The sequence below is a fragment of the Ammospiza nelsoni genome, chromosome Z, assembly GCF_027579445.1.
Source record: "Ammospiza nelsoni isolate bAmmNel1 chromosome Z, bAmmNel1.pri, whole genome shotgun sequence".
Lineage (NCBI taxonomy): Eukaryota > Metazoa > Chordata > Aves > Passeriformes > Passerellidae > Ammospiza > Ammospiza nelsoni.
This window is the reverse complement of record NC_080669.1, coordinates 79,460,685-79,471,829: the sequence shown is the minus strand read 5'-3', so window position 1 is coordinate 79,471,829 and position 11,145 is coordinate 79,460,685.

Sequence of the window (11,145 nt, the reverse complement as noted above, 5' to 3'; positions counted from 1 at the left end):
TCCCAAACTGTTCAGCCCTGTCCCCAGGTGCCTGCAGGGGCTGAGAGAGACCCATGCTGAGGCTAAGTGCCAGAAGGGGATGCAGACAGGCAGCTAGGTGGGACATCTCCCCTGCCCTCACCAGCATGACAGCCGAGACAGGACCCTCTGCACAGCCCCCTTGCTCTGCATGTGGCCCCCTTGCTGCACCTCGACCCAGCCCCTCTAATGTTTTCCATATGTTGGCACCTCCAGACCCCAGTGCTCCGTGCCAGCAGCCCAACGAGATCCAGATGGAGCTGGGGGAAATTCAGACAGCAGCAAAGTGTGGAGCAGGGGAAGCAGAGCCAGTGCAGGATGGGGACCCACCTGGGTCCTGGGGCTGCCTCTGGACCCACGGTGCAGAGGGAGCCTGGACTGGGGCAGCCTCAAAGGGTCCTTATGTGGGCTGTGTTGGAGGGAGCTGAGGCAGGCTGTGTCTTTTGCAACATGTTGTGTGCCACAGGCTGCCTGCTGCTCTCACTGGGTGCCCTGGTTGTGGGGCCGTGAGGGCTCCCCATGCTTGGCTTTGTGGGGTTGCAGCCCCTCACTGTCCCTCATGAGCACAGACACTGAGTGAGGGAGATGGGGGTCAGCCCTCCAACTGCAGTGTGCTGCTGGCATGGCACTGTCCCTGCGCCAGAGCAGAGCTCTCCACAGGCCAGGTAAGGCAGGTCACCAAGTTGGGAATGTGTAAGGAGCCAGATCTTGCCTGGACTTCCAGGTTCAGCAGCCACATCACCTCTCCCAGGTGCATCCCATGGCTTGTCAGCTCCAGCTGTATCACACTGCCATCATCTGCTGTGCTCTGGTCCCCAGCACCCAGCCCAACCAACACCCGTTCTGATGTGTCACACAGTCACCCTTGTCTCTGCTCAGTCCCCAGCATGGCATGGGCAGCCTTCACCACTGGAAATCTCCTCTTATCACCACCAGGTCCCACTCCTCTGCCACTGTGGAAGGGATCAAGGCAGTGGTTGTCCAGAGATGCTGTAGGACATAGGCGATGTCCATCCCATAGCTGTGGCTCCAGTGTTGGCAAACAGCTTACTAATTTCCCAGCATTGGGTGCTGGTTTGGAGACTGATGCCTGCTTGAGATGTAGCAGCACAGCAGCCAGAAAATGGGAGACAACAGCTCTGGCCCCTGTAATCTGCCTGTTTTTAAACTCCAGAAGGTCCATGCATGCTCCAAATAGAAGTTTTTTGCTGCTCTCTGGGAAACCCATAGATCTGTGGTCTCTGTGTGCCAAGCCCTGGTCCCCTTCCTTCGCTGGGGCTTCCCTGGCCAGGCAGTAGGGACACCCAATTCTGGTGACCAGGAGAGGCACATCTGGTCCTCATCACTGCATCCTGCTGCCCATGGCCCTGGAGGGTGACCCCTTTCCTCTCTGATGTCAGGAGTCATGACCTGCCAGCCATTTGGCAGCTGAGATACCCAGAGCAGGCAGGGGTCTGCATGCCACCACAAAGTCCTGCCTGCCTGCACTGCAGCTTCCTGCTGGGATGCCCCATGGCTCAGGTCCCTGCCCCAGCAGCTTGTAAATGTGACACACAGGTCTTGGGAACCCAAAGGAAGCAGAAAATCCTGTGCTTTGAGGAATAAATGTACCTGGTGCCTGGTGCTGACCTCCCCGTTGCCAAAGGGGAGGATGCACTGGTGCTGGACGTGGGCAAACAGGGCTTTCCAGTGGACTGAGAAGATGCAAGGGGAAGGCTGGGGTGAGCAGCAATCTGGACTAAAGGAGAGGGATCCAGATGCCAAAATCAACTTTGTCTTCAAGCTGTGGAGAAGAAAAACAGGAAGGGACCATGAGACCAGTCCCAGAGCCGGCACCTCCCTGTCCCACTGTGGGGCCAGGGCACTTCCTCCGGGCTCGGGCTCCCTGGTGGCTCACACAGCTGCTGAGTGAGCAGGAGCCTTCTTGCTGCAGGCTGGAGCCCTGCCTGGATGCACCCTGCCCCAAGTAGGCAGAGGCACATCCAAACTTACCTTTGCTGCCATATCCCACCCACCCCAGGGAGGATGCCATGCCAAGATCGCCAGGGGAGGTGGTACAAGCCAGGCCTGGGGATGATGAGAATGTGCCAGGTCAAAGCAGCCCATGGACTGCATCCACATGAAGCAGGGATGGGTCCAGCTTCCTGGCATGGAACAGGGACCAGCCCAAGCCCAGCAGGAAAAAAAAGTGCAGGAGAACATGGCCTGGGATGTACTTGGTTTGAAAAATTTCCATCAGCCAATGCTACACACCAGGGAGGGTCCCCAGCACTGAGACACACAGACACCCATATCCATTGTCTCCATCCAGCACAGGGCGAGCGGATCGTGTCTCAGGCAGGGGCTTGTTTTGGAAATCCATAGCTTTGGCAAAAGCCTTTGCAGCAGGGCACTGGTTGTGGGCGGTTGTGCAGCACTGCCTGGACTGTTTGACTGCCACCAGCCCTGCCAAATTTCTGAGCTGGCCCTCAGGATTAGCCTCCTCCTCTCCCTCCCTCGCTGCCAGGATCAGCCCGCATTTTGCAGAGGAGGAGGCGAGTTGCACAGGACTGTGAAGCAAAACAGTCTCAACTTACCTCTCATGGCTGCTCCTGCTTACTTCTGTGCCAAATCCAGAGCCAAGGAAAGAAGGAAAGGCAGCTTCAGCAGAACAGCCATGAAACATACATCTACCCATATGTGCCATGAGACAATGCAGAGAGCAAAGGGTAAATACACAGTCAGTGGTTCAGTAGGGAGGGGAGGAGACATGCAGATATATATATGGGAGGGATATCTATCCCTTCCTCCTCAGAGGGAGGAAGGGATAGATGAATTTATAGATGAATGTATGGATAGGTATTTGGACACTCAGTTACCATCCCAAGCATCAAAGAGGCTCGCTCTGCAGGGGCTGACTTGTGAAGAGGGATGAGAGGCCCATGGGCAGAGAGCAAGGATTGTGTTTGGGACAAGTCTTGGGTGTGACCTATGCACCCAGTCCTCATATAAATGGTATCATATGAGGAGACAGAGCCTGAACTGTCACCAGTTCACGTCCTGAGAGTACTGGGGAGAATGTGGGCCATCTCCAGAGGGATTGCATCCCCCGCAGGAGCTGCTTCCATCTCACACTGCCCAGACACTGAGAGAGCAGGAACAGCAGGGACTATGCCCACAGACACAGTGAATCCAAACATGAATGCTTTTAAAATGAAGTGCTGAGTGTTCACCATGACCATGGCTTTCATCTCACCTCCATGTGGACACCTCTGCCTGAGAACTTGCTAGAGATACAAGACTGAGCCCATTAGAGATCCCTGCAATTCCCCATACTTCTTCATCCTCTCTCCCTTTCTAGCTGCCACAGGCCTGAACATTCCTTGCTTTTCTTTCCTGAAACAGAAGAGGAGACATCACCTGCCAGGCCAGATGTGGAGAAGGGAGAGACCTGAGCTGCCTCTTGCTGCTGCATTGTCAGCTTCTCCCTCCAGAAATGGGTTGTTTCTTTTTTTTGCTTGCTGGGGCTGGCCCCTTCCCTGCCTCTAGGATGCTTTTGGTGTTTCACAGATGGGAAATGCCAAGCGCCTGGCCACAGAGATGCTGGGAGGCAACAGCCAGCAGCATAGCTCTGCCCAAGCACTGCTGCTTGTGATGCTCTTGGGAAATGGTTGCTCTCCTTGCTCCAAGCAGCAGCAGCAGCTCACAATTTTCCTGCTAGATTTTTCCTTTTTTCTCTTTTTCAGCCTGGAGACAGTCCTGATGTCCAAGGAAAAGTTCCCAGTGTTTTGTGTTCTGCCCTGGAGTGTGGTGTCACTAGGGGACACATGCTGTGTGCTCCCCATGCACACATTTCTGAGCACTAGCCCTCCTCAGGACTGCCAGGTTACTTGCTCAGAGGACATGATCTCCTCCCTTCCCCATGGCAGGAACTCCATCTTTCCTCCAGCTGCAGGGACTGAAACAGAGCAGGACACACTTAGGGAGCTTCCCTGGGCAGCCTCTCTACCTGCTCTCCTCCCATCAGCTGCACCTTTTCCTTCCTTTCCTTCACTGCCACATCAGCTGCTTTGTCAGCATGGGCACAATAAACAAGAGGTTATGGACAGCATGGCCCAGACCTCTGCAGAAACTTCTGAAGGAGCTGGGGCACTCCAGTGCTGCCCATGTCTCCAGGATTCCATGGAGCAGGCACTGGGCAGACAGAGCTCTGTACAGCTGTGCCTTTGTCTGCATCCTGAATATGATGGACCCCAGTTAAAGGTGTCTCTGGGAGTCTCGTGTGCTCTTGGTAGGGTCACATCACATTCCAGCAACTCCCAGCCTTTGATCCCCACTGGGATGTCCACCAGATGTGGGAGCAGCTGGGCTCCACATGAATTCCAGGCACTGGCACCAGCACAGTCACCTCTGTGCTGATGGATCTGGAGGCTGTAAGGTGCCAAAAGTGTCCAAGATCTGTCTGAGATCCCCTCCTGGGAAAACGGTTGATCCCCAGGATGATCTGCAGGTCTCAAAGGTGCTGATTCCCAGGGGGAAGCTAACCTGGAAAGTTCTGATCACTAGAAATAAGCTGACCTGGAAGGCACTGCTGCCAGAGCGGATGCTGACTCAGGAGGTGCTGATTGCCAGTGAAGTGCTGGAGATGCCAGCCTGGAGGGCCCAGATCCACTGGAGGATCCTAACCTGGAATAGAGATGCCTGGCAGGATGCCAATCTGGCAGGCACCAATCCCCAGGGGTTTGCTGATCTGAAAGGCACCATTTATCCAGAACATGGTGCTTTTTCCCTACTGCAGAGCACTTCTTTCAGCTCCCCACTTTCACTGGGCAGCAGCTCAACCAGGGTCCCCTCCAAGGGGTGGATTAGGGATCCACAGCCAGGATCCTCTCCATGGGGTGGGCTAGGGATCCACAGCCAGGATCCTCTCCAAGGGGTGGGTTAGGGATCCACAGCCAGGCAGGCATCCATGGCTGGCGACAAGGAGCCTGGCAAGCCGCCTGGGGGAAGCTGAACCAGCAGCACCTATTCCAATTTCCCTCCGCCCCGGAGCTCCCAGCTGGGAGCAATTGCCCGGCTATGGGCAAGGGTGCGTGTGCCCCCCAGCTACTGCCAAAATAACCACGAGCCACGTCCTCCTGCAGGGGAGATACACAGACTGTGTTTTCCCACTAGATGGCAAACATTGCCTTCAAAAACAGCCTTTGGAGAAATCGCGTCCATCCCTCTGAGAGGAGGCTGGGAAAACGCTCAGGGAAAGGCCGTGGGGGTGACGGGCCTGAGGCTTCTTCAGCGTGGGGCTGGGGGTGGCAGGGACCCTGGCATACTCCTCATCTTGCTTTTTCTGTTATTTCTGAAATGGTTGTCCTTTCCCACCTGCCTGGTTTCTCCCTGGTCCTGGAAGAGCCACCCTTGCCCTGTGCTGGTGGGACTGAGCACCCTGGGCATGCCGGAGAAGCACACCTGGTTAACCCTGGGTAGCACCTTGAACTTCCACAGCCAGAGAGTAAAGTCCAGGAGCTTTTCTGGGAATTAATTACACTGTGGTTTGTGAACCAAATGAGTGTTCATTCCTCTCTGCAAGTGCCCAGGTCCACAGGCAAGCCATTATGCTGTGTGTAAATAAAGGAGGCAAGGATGAAGGCTGTGAGTGGAGATGTGCACACTTGTCTGAGGTCTTCTGCCAGCTCAGAAGTATTTCCAGGCTTAAGTTTTAATTCAGACCCAGATTTTTTCATGGTCTCTGTATTATCCTTGTGCAGAAGTTTCCTGAGTGTTTGCTGCTGGCCCTGGCATTGATGCAATGTTGCTGTGTGGTTAAACATGATGTGTCACAGCTAATGAAGGAGCTAACTGTGGATGGTAAATGTTTAATATGGACAAAACAAGCCAATTAGGGAATGTCAAGAGAAAAATGTGTCATCTCAGCTGTGTCTGTCCTGGAGGAGAGATTCTGTGGAAGGGTGAAACCCCTGCCACTGCAGGATCAGCAGCTCCTAACACCAGCTAAGGATAAAGATGCTGGATGCAGATCTTCCTGCATATCTTCAGTCCACCCTGTGGGTGCCTTCACTTGTGGGACAAAGACAGTTTTTTCAGAACAAGGCTTTGTTTCTGGAGTGCAGACCTCTGGTTGGCTGGAGGGGATGGCAGCCATCTCCAGTGCCGAGCCAGCAAATGAGAAGCAGTAAATCATCTCACTTAAAACATTCCTTGTAGACCCCCAACAGAATCCTGGTGGTTCACAGCATGCTGTATGGTTTTGTGGCAAGCCTGTGGCCTGGTTTTGTGGTGAGCCTGTGGCTCAGCAGTGCTCAGACAGGAGCACCATGGATCCCCAGCAATGGCAGGCCCTCACCAAGCATTAATTAAGTAATGGCAGCAGCTGTATTTCCTCCACAAAGCACTGTGGAGCCCTGCTCCTCACAGCTTCCTCTGCCTCCCCCCGCCTCAGTTTCCCCCTGGGCACATTGTTTGCTATCATTTACTTGGTTCCTTCAGGTGTCCTGGCCACTTCCTTCAGGAAGAGATCATTGACCCTTCTTCCACGAGGGCTGGCAACTCCTTCACAGGGCTATTTATGGTCACAGAGAAAGCTCTGGAAAATGAAAGGAATAATGTGTCTGGGAAATAGAAACTGAGGGAGCTGTTGGTAGCCGGTCAGCAGCCTGAGGCTCAGGGCAGCAGGCCAGGGAATGATCGTGATGAGCCAAGCAGGTACAAAGCCCTTCTGGCCCTTTCCAGCTGGGCTCCCTGCCAACCCTTGTGCTGGTATATGCTGGTGGCTGGGGACAGCAGGGAGAGCAGGGACAACGTGCATGGTGTGGGCTCTGGGGCAGCACCCCTGTGGCTTTGAGGCTTCCCATCCCTTGGTGGAACTCACAGCCTCTGCAGGCAGCAGAGCAGAAGTTAAGCACAGATTTGGCTGCTTCCCTCCTGAAGCTGAGATTTGCCAGCCCAGGAGGGTTTGACCTCTTGGCTTGAGGACACCAAGGAATGGACAAGTCCCCACATCTGGGGCTGTCGTATCTTTGCCTTGATGTGTGCCTGATCCCAGCTTTCCAGTCCAAGTCCTGGGAGCAATTCTGTCTCTTCCCTCTAGGCCCAGAGTTCTGGGGCTGGCTTCCACCAAACAAATGCTTCCCGCCTCTGCATGGCATCTCTAATTGGTGCCAGCCTGCCATGGGCAGCAGCCACCCTCCCACCCCCCAGTCCTACTTTAGGCCTCGTCTCAGACGAGGAGGCTGGGCCCTGTCAGGAGTGGTCTCAAGATAACCAGGGGCTGAAGCAAACTGGGGGCCACATTCTCTCCCATCCACAGCAGGCTGACACCATCCATATCCCTCAGCTCATGCTGCCGGGTGAGAAAATCCTCTAGGCACAGAGCTGGCAATGCTTCAGAAAGTCTGGTAGAGCTGCACCCAGTAAGGACCTGCACCTCTCTGCCAGGCCCAGTGGCCTTGCCCAGGATTTTGGCACAATGTGGGGCACTGGTGGCAGACTCAAAGAGACTGCAGGGGACTGTGGGGCTGGATATCCCCTTTGTACTTGTTCAGATGCCCCAGCAGGGGCTGGATGAGAGGCATGAGCAGGCAAGGTAGCTGAAGGAGCTGGAGAAATGCTTTTGCTGTGTGGTGCAGAGCTGGGGGATGAGCCCCTCCAGATCCCTGTGGCAGGGCAAAGGCAATAACCCACCATGGCACACTGAGAGCCCCAGCAGAATCATCACACAATAACCCAGGCCCTCACAGAGAGGAGCAAGGATGCTGCAGCTACATTTGCACCAAGAAATCAGCTCTGCCAAGGACTGCTTTCTGGTTGGGAATGTTGCCTGGCTTTGGGGTCGGGCTAGCTGACCTCGGCCAAAACCTGAAGGAAATGATGCTCAGAGTGTTCCAGCACAAGAGGACATTTGCTTCATCTGCTGTCACCTGTGCAGCCCTGGTGCCCTGCAGTGGCATCTCTCTGTCTTCAGAGCACTGGGACAGTCAAGGAGGTCAGGCTCCTGCCTGTAGCCTGGCTAAAGAGAGCTACTGAGTTCAGGGCCCCCTGGAAGGGCAGATGGAAGGAAGCACAGTACAATTTGTGTGCCACCATTGCTGGGAGGGCAACCTGCTGCTGCCCAGCAGGAGGGGAACTCAGCAGAAACCAAAGCCTCAATTGGAGGAAAGAGGAAGAAGTCAACACTGTTGGTGTCTCAGATCCTGCAGCGGGTTAGTGGCCTTCCCTTCCTGCGGGATTTTTGCTGTTTGCTTATTCTTATTACAATCAGCTTAGGAGCTTGGCTCTGCTCCAGGGCCCAGTTCTGCAGAAAATAGCCTCTTTCTCTTCCTTTTTGCACCACAATCCTCTAAAAGCAGCAGTCCCTAAGCTGTGGCCTGAGGATCCCTGGTGAAGACCTCACAGGTAATCTACAGACCTGGTTCACCTCTACAGTGCTCCATGCTCTGCAGGGCTGGAAACCTATAAAAGTGTTAGAACTGGGATTTGTAGGCCAGAAGAAGTATACTGATGCCTGAAAGGTCATGCTTTCATTTCTTCAGGAAGGCAGTCACTTCAAAGATAAAAAGCAAAAAGGATCTGCCCTCTCTACTGGACCATCAGCTGCAAAGGGAAGCACAGTTTCCCCTTGCACAGGCTCCAGCACAGTCCATGGGGCTGGTACTGTGATTCCCCATGTGCAGTAATTCTGATAGCCTTCCTCAAAGCATGCCTTGGATGTAGAAAGTAAGAAAAGCCCCAAAAAGACAAGGAGCTTAGTTGTCAGGGAGATGGGCAGCAGCTGAAATCTCATGAGGTGCAAGAAGGGGGTTCTGCCCCCCCAGCTGTGGGGTCTTGCTCCTGTCACACCAAGGGAAGCTCAGCCTCTTGGAATCTCTGGGATGTAGGCTGCTGATGTCTTGTTTGTCTCCTGTGCTCCTCATCTTTGCCAAGAACAGCAAGGAGGCAACACAACTCTCCACTGCTCCTCTACTCATGGCTCAGGCCAGGAGACAAACTACCTCTCCAAGCCACACAATCCATCAGCAGCAGAGGACAAATTACCGCTGGCAGTGCAAAAAGAGAAAGGATAAGACCAAGGTGTGGAGCTTGCAAGAGTCTCTGCAAGGAAATGAACCTTCTCTGTAACACTTTGAGTATTTACTGAAATGTACACAGGGCTGTGTAATCTGCAAACCTGAGCAGACTGTAAAAAGGGGGAAAGAAGCCAAGTCCTGCCTTTATCATTTAGATTTACCTTCACTTCTTTTTTCTTTGAAGACAGTTTCTAGGCTAAGTTTTTGTATCTTGTACCCAATAAAGATACGGAAAGCCCTTTAATCTGCTGCTGTGTAATCAGCAGCTTATTTCACTGCAGAGGTAAATGGCACTGGTGTGAGACATTAGCTGTGCACAGCTTGGAGCTCTCTAGAAAACATCCCTGATTAGCTGGGAAGTATTCAGTAGCATGCACCTGGGGCAGGCTGAGCAGCCTAGCCTTACCCCATCCCTGGCTTCAAACCAGGTGGCTTTCAGTGTCCTCACACGGGTACAGGGGGCCATGCACAGCCTTGTGACACCTTCCAAGTACACCAGGAGGGTGCCAGGAGGGATAAACCCAGCGAATGGCAGGGTGGAATGTGCCTAGAGCTCTGATGTGATGTCAGCTCTGAACTGGTACTAGCTTACATGTACCAGCATGGAACCTTGAGAAAGAGTAGCAGAGACCCACCAGGATGGAGATTTTGGTTTCTTCCCATGCTCACTGTGTCCTGTGCAAGCTCTTTCACCACCAGCCATGGGCATGTGTGGCTGTGCCCTGTGCCCAGCTCCCACTGCCTGCCTGCAGCCACTGCTGGTGCTGGGGGGAGTTTGGCAGATGCCTTCTCCTTGCTCTGTGTTTGTGTGAGAGGGGAGCTATGGGGGAGCAAGGCTTGTGGACCCATCCCAGCACCTCACAGACCCCTTGAGATGGGGTCTCTGGCAAAGACAAGCATCATATGACCAAAGCAGGGCTCCCCTGGCCTGGAGGACTGTCAGTGTTTCCCTGTGATGTCAGGACAGCAGGGAGGTAAAGAGAATGCTGAAGCATTTCCCATGGCCCTTGCCAGCAGTCAGCACTATGGCTTCAGTTCCTGCACACCAAAAGGAGCATCAGCACTCACGTGCAGGATGTGCCAGCCTTGTGTGCATCTCTCAAGGAGCTGTTACTCCTACAGGTGCTGTCCAGAGACTCAGACCTGTCCTAGACCCTAAAGCCCTCACAGGCATACAATGAATGGAGGAGTTATCTGCCACTCCTGTACACAGGGAATGAGGAGCACACTGAGTGACACACAGAGACCATGGCAGGGCATGCTCCTCATCTTGCTTTTTCTGTTAGTTCTGAAAAGGATGAGCCTATTGTTACTGAGGAGCAAAACTCAGCAGTGCCATTCTCCGAAAACCTAGGTGCTCCTGGGCTCAGAGCTGCAGCTATGTCTGTCTGATAAGCTCTCTGACACAGGTAGGGAGCAATCTCTTCTGCTGGGGGTGCTCCTCCACCCTGGGCCATGCTGGTGACAAGGGGCATTTTTCCCTCAGCATGACCACAAACCCTCTTGTTCCTTCAGAAATTGTGTTTGGGATGGAGCAACAGCAGCTGCAAGAAATTTAGAGGAGGGACAGGCATCTGTCAGAGCAGCCTCTTACTTTGTGCCCATCTCTGAGTCCTGTCATGCTCACCCCAAGCACCCCTGTCCACAGAAATCACTCTCCTTTTCAATAAAAGAAAGCAAAATAACCAACAAACTGAATGAAACCCACAAACAGGAACCAAACCACAAAATACTTGAAATATGCTGGAGTGACCCGTCAGCATTTTTCAGTCAACAGTCAGCACAGATGTGGTCCAGGGTGTTGTTTCTCTACTGCAAGGAACTGGAAGCACCCATCAGTCCCATTTCTGAGTTCACATAAAACCAGCCCAAACTCGTGCGCCATGTCCTGAGCGCTGCACCGCCCCTGGATGCCCTCAGGCAAAGTTCTCTCCGGCTTTTTTATCCCTGCTTCCAGGTTCTGTGGGCCTCCAAGGTGTGCTGTCACACACCCCAGCCTGGGCTGGCTCCGTGTCACAGCCAGCCTTGGACTTTGCCTGCCTGAACAAAGACAAGAAGAGACCTGGTGGTG